This window comes from Phalacrocorax aristotelis, chromosome 5 (assembly GCF_949628215.1).
Source record: "Phalacrocorax aristotelis chromosome 5, bGulAri2.1, whole genome shotgun sequence".
Lineage (NCBI taxonomy): Eukaryota > Metazoa > Chordata > Aves > Suliformes > Phalacrocoracidae > Phalacrocorax > Phalacrocorax aristotelis.
In genome coordinates this window covers 20,553,944-20,567,771 of record NC_134280.1, presented here as the reverse complement: position 1 = coordinate 20,567,771, position 13,828 = coordinate 20,553,944, and the positions used below count along the sequence as shown (strand labels likewise).

General features: G+C 39.2%; 1 protein-coding gene across 6 annotated transcripts in view; it reads left to right on the top strand.

The window, feature by feature from the left end:
* The window catches only part of FIGN (fidgetin, microtubule severing factor), a 103,490-nt gene that overhangs the window by 37,783 nt on the left and 51,879 nt on the right, over positions 1-13,828 (top strand). The window lies entirely within an intron of this gene.

The window sequence follows — 13,828 nt, the reverse complement described above, 5'->3', positions numbered from 1 at the left end:
TCAGAAAACACATTAGAGAAAGATGTATGAAAATCGTAGTAACACCCAAAAACAAGCTGAGTGAGAAGGATTGTATTAAGTCTAGATCTGTTTTACAAAATCTGTGCTTCCTAAAGTTTTCTTTTGGTAATCTTAACCCAAGGCAGGTTATCTTGGTATAATTGAATTGCACACACATCATCAGACTGGTATGAGCTTTCTTCCCACACCCCCACCCCACCCCCCACGCCCCCAGCTGTGGATTAATGCAGTTAGACAATGTGTACCCTGTGAATTATAAGCTATCAACCAGTAGATACTGAGACTAAAATGAAGAGCAAGGACTATTTTTATTGTAATCAAATAGCTTAATTAAGTTTGGGACATTTTTATTTGGATTAGATATACTGGCAGGGTAAAATTGTAGGGAAAGCTCAACCTGCCTGTACTAAAATTTGCTCTCAGTATGGATGCTCTTACAAGGACTGGATAGCTACAGAGGACTCACTGACATGTTACAAATATACACGATTCATTTCAATTGGTCTTTTAAGTTTTTAAAATTATATTTGTCCTCTTGCTGCACTGTTTTTGCCTGTGTAAAGACCATAGGTTTTGTTTTATTATATTTTGGTAATCTGTTAAATGAGACTGGGTCACCTTGCACCATGAAACATTTCACTTCACTGCTAAAACTTAATGCCATCTTTTTATCTTTCACTGAGTGGATGTCAGAGGACATAACATTAATATAAGACAGGCATCTCTAATATTTCATGAATGGCCTTTAAAAAAACCTCAAAAAACAAACCTAGGAATTAAAAATTGACACTAGGCTAGTGAATTTAGTCACCTTTCTCAAATGTTGAATGGTTTTCCATTTATGTATCTCATCTATTACAAGACCTATTCTTTGTCAGGCAACGCTATTAAAAAGCACAGGTGGCTTCCTCAGATTGAATATATTGTTTTCTCTTGGAGTGGGGGATGGAGAGATTTCCATGAAAAAGTGCTCAAGAACTGAAGATAATATCCCAAAATAAGGCCGGTAACTTTTTCAGTGGGTTAGAGTTCACTATTAAAAACTGGGAGGCCTGGGATTTTGTGCTGCTTTGCAATTTTTTTGTTTACCTCACTTTCTGTGCCATAAAAATTAGCCTATGCTTTCCAGCTCTGTAGGGGTATCAGGTAGGTTAAATCAAGATCTTATAAAGTGTTCTAAAAAAGTACATACTATTAGGAAATTATGCGCTTTTGCCTCCATTTTTTTGTATACTGAATTTATCAAACGTACTGTTCCAAAATCTTGTGGAATATATACAGATGTGGATAGTTAGGTGTACATTTATATTTTTATTGTTATATGTCTACAAATATATTTAGAGATATCAGAATGTTGGGTTAGATACAGCTTTTTGTAGCAATATCCCTGCATGCTAATTTTTATATGTGTTAGAAGATATAGAATGCTTACTGCTAAAACACGTGAGGATGATGTATTTTTTGCATACTCTGATACTTAAGGGTAGGAGAACTCTAGTTAAACTTCTTAACATTAGAAATTTCAATGTCTAATCCTTCATTGGACTAATTGTGCCATTAGATTAAAGCATAAGAGAGAGAGGGATGGCTATGGAGGTGTGCAGGACTTATCCATGAGCTGAAATAATCATGGAATAGTCAGGATGATGTAGTGTGAGGATGTATTCATGTTTCAACTCTGAATGTTTATGTTCAAAACTGGGTTACACTACTAGTGAAACCTGGTATCTAATTTATACGTAGTAGTTTCAGAAAACAAGAATGGAAGAGAATGCTAAGATCACCAATCCAGTCACCTGTTATTGCAGATACCATGTCATATAATCTCTTCCCTAAATTTGTTGAGTTCCATAAATTTATGGAGCTCCATGCTTAGCATTGATTATCTCCACAAAATTGATATTTATTTTGGCCAAAATCAGTGTTAATAAGTTCACTTATATTAGCATAGTAGAATTTTAGAAATTACTTGCTAGACATACCAGCCTGATAGACAGTTTTGTAGAGTTAATTCATTCCTAGTTTCTAAAATAAGTGTGCAAAGAACTGTCAGCAGCCTTTCCCCCCCACCCCCCGCAGTTCTGCTGTCTTTTAAGTACAGAACAAATGCAGATCTGCCCTCAGTGCTGGCACCCCCCTTGGAATTAGGCGGTTTTAAGAGACTCCTGGATTTCTTTATAAAATGTTGCCTAAGATAGGTGGCTTTCCAGACAGATTTTGTGAACTAATAGTGACCTTTACCACAACCAAATGACAATGTTAAATTTCCTCAGCCCTTTAGACTCAATAATTGTGGTTTTTCTTGTTTTGCTTATTAATGTGGGTTTTTCTTAATTCACATATGCAAATGTAAAAATCTATCACCGTATGACAATATGTAGATTTGTTGCAGTCCCAAGAGGACCTTGGGTCCATAAACCAGTGGCTTTATTATGTAATGCTGCATAAATGCTGTATTTTCGTTTGTGACAGATATAATCTTGAACCTGTATTTTTCATGTTACTTAACTGTTTCAGAACATCATGTATGAGAGAACGCATCAAAATGGAAATTGCTTCTACAGAGGCAGCAATAAATATTGGTCGGGTATATTGCATTGTGGGGCTCCATGTGTTTTAGGATGTTCTCAATTCTCTTGCCCTAATCAACACTGTAAATACGTGCTGCGTTTCCTGGTCATCCATTTGTTGGATTAACAATTTGGACCTTGCAGTTTCTACTATACCCTTTGATTCTTCAGTGTATATAGTCATGGTTATTTAAGAGCATCCCCTAACAAAATGACTTTAAAACCTCCTGTCTTTTCCAGCTATTCAGAAAAAGGCAAATTATTCAAAATCTGTGCATTATATGTGGGGTTAATTAGTAGTTATCTGAGGATTAGCTAGTTAAAAAGCTGAGAAAAATCTTTACGTTAATGCAAAAGTCTGTATCCCTGTGACACAGAAATTTGCCATCTTCTCATTTAAATGTGGGGGGTGTGTATTTTGTTTTGTTTGGTTTTTAAAAAAGGTACTTACCATATAACCTCCAGTGGACATTAAAATGATTTATAGTGCATTATTGAAATACATAAATATTTGCAGTGATAAATGATGAAAAAAGAAAAAAAAAAGAGCAAATGTGTCTGATTCTGACAATTTTGTGCAGGAGGTTTTAGACAAAATTGTTGGCATATTGCTTCTATTGAATATTCCCTTAAAGGATTTTGCTGAAGTCATTTCTCCTTTAAAGTCTTTATAAACATGTAGTTCATGTCCCATTTTTTATCTACTCTCTGCTTTATGCCGTTGAGTTAGAATAGAATCAATCATAGTTCCCCACCTTGTCTTTCAAGTGAGCATAGTACTGTGATGGCCACGTACCTTATTTAGTTTTAGGGCCCTTTATTGTGTCAGCGATATCACTGTGTTTCCTGTGGAGCCTGAGTACTCTTATGAATGACTTTCCAGCACCAGACATAGTATATACCAATTTTCTATTGTATACTTTCCTCTGTGGATCAATATGGATTTTAATTAATGCCCTAACAAAATTATAGTTATGCTCAAAGGTCTCTCTCCCCTTGTATCTTGCCAGGAACTTGGTCTTCAGCAAGTTCCTGTCACACTAGACATTGTCAAGAACAGACATAATTGAAATCCCTTTTCATTTATCCTGAGGCAAAGACACTTCTTTCTTTCTTTCTTTCCTCTTCAGTAGATATGCACAGAAGTTTGCTAACTGGGGGGATGGAGCTGCAAGCCTACTATAAACATCAAAGCTGACTTGATACAGAAATTCTTGGAAGAAGTTTCCACCATACTTGGAGTGTCGTGACACTGTTTCATTCAACTGCTTTTCCACATTGCATTACATTAATAACCTCCTTGCAGGTTTCTTGGCAGATGAGGAGAAAGGGAGGCCTTCAGTAGAAAGTTGGATGATGATTTTGAGTGAATGAGGATGAAGATGAACTGTTAGCCTTAAAGCTTGTATAAGGTAGTAAGAACACGAAGAGTCGTGAAGTAGGTCAGTACTTTTGTATTCTTTTTACATCAGTTGCTCTGCAGAACTGCATTTACAAATGTTTAGCTTATATTCACACACAGCACTGATATTTCTGTCTCCTCTTTGACTGTACACTATCCTAGATTATTTTCTGTTGTTTTATCCCTTCTGTCATGTAGCTTTTGAAATCTCTTGCCCTAATAAGCATCTGATAGATCTCACCAGGAATCTTGGCTTCATCTTTAGTCTTCCTTCATTCTAATGATTCTGCCTACAGTACATACTGTTCACAGGGTAGATCTCACATATTGCTGTTCAGCTGCCAGGCTCTTGAGTAATAAACCCTACATTTCATTTCTGAATTAGTGTAAATTATGATTGTTCTTCCCCTGACAGAAGACAGAGTCCAATGCCACATCCTTGACCATGGCTGAAGAGTGCACAGCAGTCTGGGAAATGAGTTTGTCGCTGATCACTTGGTTTCTTAGGATGCTTGCAAAAAATACGCTTTATCTGATAGCTTCTTCTTGAAGTGGAAAAGCTTTATAGTGCTCTGTCTGGTTATTTTGTATGGGATTTAGAAACTTGGCCGCTTAGTCTATAATGCCATTTCTCTCCAAGTTTCTGTAACAGTACTACTAAAAAAGCAAGTTAGCATTCAATAAAATTTCAGATTATACACAACCAGCCTAATAGTGAATTTTATTACTTAATCCAGTTAAACTTTGAGATGTTTTGCACTGTTACTTAGACTTAAGTTGAATCCAGTATTAATCAGAGCCAGAAAGCCCCTTTTCTCTGACTGGATTGTGTTTTGATGTTCAGTTGTAAGAATATTGCGTTATTGTTACTTGCCCAAGGTTTCTTTAGGCAAAAAGGTAAATTTGATGCCTCTTTTCTTCCTTTCTGAAACTGAAATAGGGTGCCCTATTCCTTCCATGTTATAGTACCCAGCAATTCCAAGATGATCATTTGCATTCTTTAAGTCTTGCAACTAATGTTTCTCTCTGTGAACACACAGATAACACTATATGCAGTGGCAATGGGAAGGAACCCCAAATGTTATTAATATAATATATACATTATCTACTAATTTCTTTCTATGTATTTTCTCTGGTCACGCTTTAGAAATTACCACCACTTGGCCGCATTGATTAAAGAAAGTAGTGATACTGCTGTGTTATATCATGGATTAGAATCTAACTAGGCACCTTTTTCAGTATCTACATTATTATTGTCCATTAAAACCATTAGACTTGAGGATAAAACTTTTAGATCACTCCATTACTTAGAACAATTTATACTTTTGCTTAATAAGTTGTCCTTTATCAGATATCACTATCAGCTGTGCTGTATCTAGTACAAATACTGCATATACACCATCACCAGCTTAGATGTCATTTTATCAGGAGCTGCTGTCTCAGCAAAATGAGAATATTAATCTAAAAGTAGTGTATTTTTTTTCCAAGCAACATAAACAAATCTATCCTACTTAGAGCTGCAGTGTCAATTTTTTGTACTGCCTGTGTTGACTTACTCGTTATGTTTTTTGGCATATGAGATAACTCTCAAAATCCCATTTCTGGCCTTGCATTTTAGGCCAGTTCAGAGTATTTCCAGCCCTTATCTTAGATATTTTTCAGCCCCTAAATAATTTTTGTATATACCTAAATGTACATTCTGAAATACCTTAGAAATTCTTGTGTATTTAAACCTAGTCCCATGCTGCACTGAAAATGCACTCCTTGGTGATATAGAGAGTGAGTACTCCAGTAAGTTTGTTTCATTGTGGACAAAAGCTTTAGCAATTAATGTTTGTCCAGTGTTCCAGAGAGTGTCTACAACTGCTGAAGCTTTCGAGCTTTAACCTCAGCTTGCGGATCTTCCACTGATTGCTGAAAAAGAAAAAAACTGTATCTACCTGGGAAAGAAGGAAAGTTTGCTGAACATTTTTAGCAAAGGACAGAGATAGCTTAAGACCCATTTTAGTCAGTGCTAGGTTCCTTTCAATACCAAAATGTCTTAAAGACTTATTCAATGGGTACTTTTTAGCTTTATTAGTGCTCAGGATATTTGTATGTTTAAATGATACTATTGTAGGATCATTATATTATGCCAGTAATATCCTCACTCACGCACCTGTAGAAAATATAAAGGATTTCTGATGCAAATCCTAACAAGGAAATGAAACATTGACTTGCTGAAGATTTTCATTAGAAATGCTTTGCTCGGGTATAAGTCAGCAATTGGTTTAGATGTAAAGTTCTTTACATATGTTCCTCATTCCAAAGCATCATTATACCTTTTGTTTGTCTGGTAGAGTGGGTCAATGATAGCCTCACCATGAAATCAGCTTTTTCAGTTAACTTCTTGCCTAGATTTGTTGCTTCCACTCTCTAGAATATACACGTTTGCTAAGATTTAGCCTTCAAAAATTCTGGTTCCTGCTCAGAACATTCTGGCCATGTTCTCTTGCTTTTTACCCCACTCCAGTTCAAAATGTATTACCCAAGTAAAAATCTTTGTATCCTTTATGTCATCAAAGTAGTCTGGTTGAAGAAAGTGCCAAAAAATATTTTTTTATTCTTTTACAAAGGTGTTCACTGCTTCTGTGAGTAATTCTTCTTTGCTAGCGGCACTACTGTCATTTCTTTGTCCCTACCATTCATGCTCTGTGGGTTCTTGCTGATTGTCTGCAAAATGATGCAAATGTTGCCTTTTTTTCCCCTGTGTGTTAACCTGTGTATTTCCACATGATAGTTGTCAAAGCAGCTACAACTGAAATCTGTATACTGCTCTAGCCAATGCTTCTTGTAAGGTTTCTTGTAATATTTTGAATTCTTTCTAATGTTGAAAAGCTATTGGCTTCTGTAAGTATCCATCCTTTCCATCAGACAATTCTTGACTTCAATAATGTCCACTAACCTGCATGGTTACCTCTTTCAATCCAAGATCAGTTCTAAATCCACTTCTCTCTAGTTTCAGTTTCAACAGTTATGTCACTTGTTTTCCTTTATCACAAAAGTGTAGAGAACAGCATTCTTCAAATTCTGGAATAACTTCATAGCCACCTTCAGCTGAATTTATTGAGAGCTGATATGTGTGTCCTGTGCTTCAGAGACAGTTGTTATCTAAAGCACCTGACTATCCTTCTGTTTTGCTGGCACCTTTGTCCTGCAGATATAGAATTTCTCACTCTCTTATTCACTGTTTTGGGAAATAAAAGTTGGGCACTATATTTGGTCTGTTTATTTTTTGAGGGTGTTTTACTTATCTTCCCCTCACTCCTGTATGACAAAGTGTGCAGTGAGACTTGCGCGTGAGATCTCCACTTTATTCTGTATCTTTCTCCAAAATGAGAGCTCCTTACCACTCCTGCAGATAATCTGTTTGAAGACACATATTAAAGACATAAGGACGGACAGCACAAAGGTGAATGATGTGATATCACCATTTGTCTGTAGTCTTATCACCTCTTGTAAGCCTATTATCATTGTCTCAGTGGTCCAGTGTCAATCTTGGAAGTTTCTATTAGTTTCTGTCTTTCCCTAATGGTAGCCCACCAAAGTAGCTACAAAAAGTTATTTTGCTGGTTTAGTTTCACCCAAAGGTCTTTGCTTCAGTTAGATCACCTATCTGTCACCAATTCTGTAGACCTTAAGCCAGAATTATCTGGCAAAATGTGGGCATGAAGGACACCTGGGTCTAGGTCCAAGCATGTTGAATATTATTTTGTATGATCCTGCTGTTACTTAATATGGTCCCAACACCAGTGCTTGTGTGGCTGGGTACAGGATTTTTCTTGCTGATCTGGAAAAAAAGCATTAAAGTAGATCCTGAGTACTGTGGTTACGTTGCTGATACTTTGTTAATCAAAATCCTTCAGTTCATGGAGAAATCATCTGCAAAATTTCAGATATTAATTACATTAGCAATTGTAATACTAGAGAATACTTCTTATACATATGTTTTTAATTGTTTCAGTTACAAATCCTAAAGTGCACATGCTAGATCTAATACAAATTACTTCAGAGATGGGTTTTAGCAGCTTTTTCTCAAAAGAGCTCCCCTCTGCCCTAATCACAATTCTTCTGATACCCATTTTCCTTGCCAGCCTGAAGTGAATTGGGAGGCTTTGCATGCTGCACAAATGGCCAGAGTTCTCTTGGCCCAGCGAGCAAAGTGGTTTGGAATGGGGCATCCATCACTAATAAATAGCAAGCAAAAAGATTATATATCAAGGTTGCCCACGTGAGTCACTCCTCCAAATCTACTTCACTGCAAACAGGCTGAGATTTTTTTTTTTTTAGGGCTTCCAGTAATGGCCCAAGAATTACTTCAATTTTTTTGCAAATACCTTAGTGAATAGGAAAACAAGTATAGGGGTTTCCTGAAGAAGATACTAATGCTTTAGAAATTATATGTCACAATGGAGGGATATATTACTTATGGAGGGACAGCAGCTTAATCTCACAATGCAATAGTTGTAGCAGTTGATTTCTGTAACCTTTGAAAATTAAGAGAGAGGATGCTGTTGAACACAGTAAGTCTAGGCAGCTCTCTGATATAGTTCTAAGATATTCTAGAATTTTAGAGTAATATTTTTAGGAAGAACACTTTTATTTCTCAGGTTAATAGAAAGGCAGAAAGAAAATGTAAAATATCACACAAATCTGTGATGACCTTGATAATTAGCATTTATACATCCAAGTGCAAAGGCAGCCAGTTCTAAAATGAGCCCCACTAAGGCAGACTCCTCACTGGATGAGTTTTAGTTCTTGACTTTTCTGTCTTTTGTAGTGATTGCTTCAAATGATGACAGAAATTGGAAACATTTTTGTTATTCTGTAGCCAGGCATTTTTTAATTTCAGTAAATAGAAATGGTAACTGAATATTTACCTGAACAGTTACCAAAATGAGATTGTCACAGAGTCACAGAATGGTAGGGGTTGGAAGGGACCTCTGGAGATCATCTTGTCCAACACCCCTGCTTGAGCAGGCACACCCAGAGCAGGGGGCACAGGAACGCGTCCAGGTGGGTTTTGAAAGTCTCCAAGGAAGGAGACTCCACAGCCTCCCTGGGCAGCCTGTGCCGCTGCTCTGGCACCCTCACAGGAAAGAAGTGTTTCCTCATGTTTAACTGGAACTTCCTGTGTTCCAACTTGTGCCCGTTGCCCCTTGCCCTGACATTGGACACTATTGAAAAGAGCCTAATCCTATCTTCTTGATGACCACCCTTTAGATATTTATAGGTATTGATTAAATCCCCCCTCAATCTTCTCCAGACTGAACAAACCCAAGTCTCTCAGCCTCTCCTCATAAGGGAGGTGCTCCAGTCCCCTGATCATCTTGGTAGCTCTCCGCTGGACTTGCTCAAGCAGTTCCACATCCTTCTTAAACTGGGGAGGCCCAAAACTGGATACAGTACTCCAAATGTGGTCTCAGTAGGAGAGAGTAGAGGGGGAGGATAACCTGCCTCAACCTGCTGGCCACAATCCTTTTAATGCAGGCCAGGATATTGTTGGCCTTCTTGGCCACAAGGGCACATTGTTGGCTCATGGTCAGCTTGTTGTCCACTGGCACTCCCAGGTCCTTCTCAACAGAGCTGCTTTCCAGTAGATCAGCCTCCAGCCTGTACTGGTGCGTGGGGTTGTTCCTCCCCAGGTGCAGGACCTTGCACTTGCTCTTGTTGAATTTCATGAGGTTCCCCTCAGCCCAGCTCTCCAGCCTGTCCACGTCTCGCTGGATGGCAGCACAGCCTTCTGGTGTATCAGCCACTCCTCCCAGCTTGGTATCATCCGCAAACTTGCTAAGGTTACACTGTGTCCCTTCATCCAGGTCATTGATGAATCTGTTGAACACGACTGGACCTAGCACAGACCCCTGGGGAACACCACTAGTGACAGGCCTCCATCCAGACTCTGCTCCGTTGATCACGACCCTCTGAGTTCTGTTGTTGAGCCAGTTCTCAATCCGCCTCACTGTCCACTCATCCAGCCCACACTTCCTTAGCTTGCCTGTGAGGATGCTATGGGAGACAGGGTTGAATGCTTCACTGAAGTCAAGATAGACAACATCCACTTCTCTCCCTTCATCAACCCAGCCAGTCACGGCATCGTAGAAGGCTATCATGTTGGTCAAGCACGATCTTCCCTTGGTGAATCCATGTTGATTGTTTCTGATAACCTTCTTGTCCTCTACATGCCTGGAGATGACCTCCAGGATGAACTGCTCCATCACCTTTCCGGGGATGGAGGTGAGGCTGACTGGCCTATAGTTCCCCAGGTCCTCCTTCTTGCCCTGTTTGAAGATTGGAGTGACATTTGCTTTCCTCCGGTCCTCGGGCACCTCTGCTGTCCTTTACAGTCTTTCAGAGATGATGGAGAGTGGCTCAGCAAGAACATCTGCCAGCTTCCTCAGCACTGGCGGGTGCATCCCATCAGGGCCCATGGATTTGCAAGGATCCCGTTTGCGTAGGTGATCTCTGACCCAATCCTTCTCAACCAAGGGTAAGTCTTCCTGTCTTCCTCTCTTCTCTGGGGGCTGAAATGCCTGAGGGCCAGCCTTAGCAGTAAAGACCAAGTTAAAAAAGGCATTCAGTAATTCCGCCTTCTCTGCATCCTGCATCGCCAGGGCGCCTCCTTGTTCAGCAGTGGGCCCACTGTATCCCCAGTCTTCCTTTTGCTGCTGATGTATTTAAAGAAGCCCTTCTTGTTTTCTTTGACATGCTTTGCCAGATTTAATTCCAAGTGGGCCTTGGTCTTCCTCATCACATCTCTGCATACCCTGACAACAATCTTATATTCCTCCCAAGTGGCCAGTCCCTTTTTCCGCATACTGTGAACCTCCTTCTTCCATTTGAGTTTCTCTAGAAGCTCTTTGCTTGTCTATGCGGGTCTCCTGGCTCCTCTGCCTGACTTCTTCCTCCTGGGGATGCACCAGTCTTGAGCTTGGAGGAAGTGGTCCTTGAATACTGACCAGCTCTCTTGGACCCTGCTGCCTTCCAGAGCCCTAGGCCCATGGGATTCTGGTCTCTGTAGCCAAGGCTACCCCCAACTGTCACATCCTCAACCAGCCCTTGTTTGTTAGGATAAGGTCGAGCAGCACATCTTGCCTTGTTTGCTCCTCCACCACTTGCATCAAAAAGTTGTCCTCCATGCTCTGCAGGGACCTTCTGGATCATGCATGGCTCGCCATGTTGGTTTTCCAGCAAATATCAGGGTGGTTGAAGTCCCCCATGAGGACCAGGGCCTCTGATTGCAAGGCTACTTCCACCTGTCTGTAGAAGGCTTCATCAGCTTCCTCTTCTTGATCAGGTGGCCTGTAGCAAACACTCACAACAGTGTCACCCATATTTGGCTGTCTCTTAATTTTTACCCACAAGCTCTCAACTTGTTCTCCTTCCACTCCAAGGCAGAGCTCGATGCATTGCAGTTGCTCCCTCACATAAAGAGCAACTCCCCCACCTCACCTTGCTGGTCTGTCTTTCCTGAAAAGCCTGTAGCCATCCATCATCACGTTCCAGTCATGTGAGCCACCCCACCATGTCTCTGTGACTGCAATGAGATCATGGCCCTGCGACCACACCCAGACCTCTAGTTCCTCCTGTTTATTACCCATGGTGCGTGCGTTGGTGTACAGGCATTTCAGAAAGGTGCTTGAGCACACAGGTTTCCCCGGAGGGGTGTACGAGGACCCACTACAGCTCTGCAAACCCTTGAGGTAGTTGGTCTTCTGGTTGCCATCACATGAGGCCACCACGGCACCTTTATCACTGCTCAGGTTGTCCTGTCTTATTCCTCCATTGTGTGATGGCATTAGCATTGCCAGTTTGTCCCCCTCCTCCCAAACTATGAATATAGTTCTTTTTAGGGCAATGGGGTTTAGAGTGAAGGGACAAATATTCCTGTTCATTAAATAAATTAAACTTAAGATTCTGTGATATGTATCACTTATGAAAATATGTACTTATATGTTTGTGTTGTTCATACAGCCGAAACATCTTATAAATGGTAGTCAAATAAAAAAACTCTGTAGCTGTTATTTCCATTCACCAAAATACTACCAACAGAAGAGACTGAGGTAAACTTAAACATAACTTCCTTCACCTCTCAAACCCTATGTCTAAAATGCCCTTCTTTTGGTGTCCTTTTTAGGTGGCTTTTTGTGGTGCTCTTTTCTAGAAATTCTGGAGCTGACCTCGCCTTTTAATACAAATATTTGAGGAAAAAATACTTAGTCCATGTTTAAATAAAAAAATCTCAAATGGACTGTAAAGAAGATGTGTTTAATATCAAACGCAAGAGCTATAGAGAGTTTAAACATTCTTTGTCTATACTAGATTTAAAGCACATAGTGGAAAGGTTTACAGAGCTTGTTTTAAACAATGCAGCTTTTTTTTCTTGCAAAAGCCCAGTTGCCTCTTGTGGATCAAGTTGGAGCCATCTAGGAAGGTCCTGCCCTCAACCATTAGTTACTTCTCTCATTTGGAAGTTGAAGAAAAGTACCGCAGCTGAAGTAAAGGAAAATTGAACCTGAAGTGTTGTGCTTTGTACTGAAGCAAACCAAAATTGCTCCTATCTCAGGTGGGCAAGATTGTCTCCAATGGATGGGCAGATACTAGGAGTTGTGTGGTAAATTTTTGAAACAGTTGGGTCTGCAGCTCTGCTCTTGTGCCTAGGTTTAGATGAGCTCTCTTAGTAAGGCTGTATATCTTTTTCCAAAGTGAGAATGCAATAGGAGTTCATAATTTATAAAAGTTAGTTATCATGGTGTTACTGATGCGAAGTTGTTATAAATCACAGATGGCGGGCTATGTTATTAGTGGTACACTTCACTGTTTACACATACAATATATATAAACAACGTTTATATGTCTTCACCAGTGTTCTACTCAGCTTAGTTATTGCGTCTTATCTAGCACATAAGAATAAATTTTATTTCATAGTCGTGACTTTCCACTATATATTCTTTCATTATTGTTTGACCAGAACAGAGAAGATTAACAGCAATGGCTTACTTGAATGTATGTATGTGTCCATGTGTATGTATCTGTATATACATACATATATATACATGCACTTATATATTTACATGTATGTATGCACATACATACATGTATGCATGTATGTGTACACATCTGTGTATGTGTATGTCAAAGCATCAAAAGTATAACTAAAATTCCATACAGTGGCGTATGCATGAAAGCTGTAAATTACAATGTATTACTGGTTAAAAAAAAAAATATCTAGTGTTAAAACCAAAATCTACTATCAACATTCAGTATCACTTCTTCCTCATGAATTTAGTGCTTAATGTGATTCTTTTGGCTTTAAAATTGAAGAATTTTATTAGTTGCTAAAGGTATTCTGTAAAAGGGTATTTCAGAAAGAAACGTAAATTGTAAAATTCAGCTGGGACACTTACTGAACTGTTGGTATTGTTTTGTCAAAAACTGATTTAAAATGAACTAGAAAATTGCCGAACCATCAAAGTATGGGATGTGGGAAAGTTTAATATATTAAAGAAACACTATCATGAGAAGAAGTAGTGCCATTTTAAAAATGATATTTTAAGAAATTCACTTATATAGAGAATAGGGCAAAATCATAATTCTTTATGAGCCCAATAAAGACTGCCTAGCTACTGCCACTTGATACAATACCCTTCTTATTGAACTTGGAAAAAATCTACTATGGAGGGCTTTTTTTGTGCAATATAGGTTTAGTTGGCTTTTTAACTTAAAATGGAAGAATAATGATACTGTGATAAGCGTGCTTTCAACTGGCCAGGCTGGTGCACGCAGTAGTGCACAT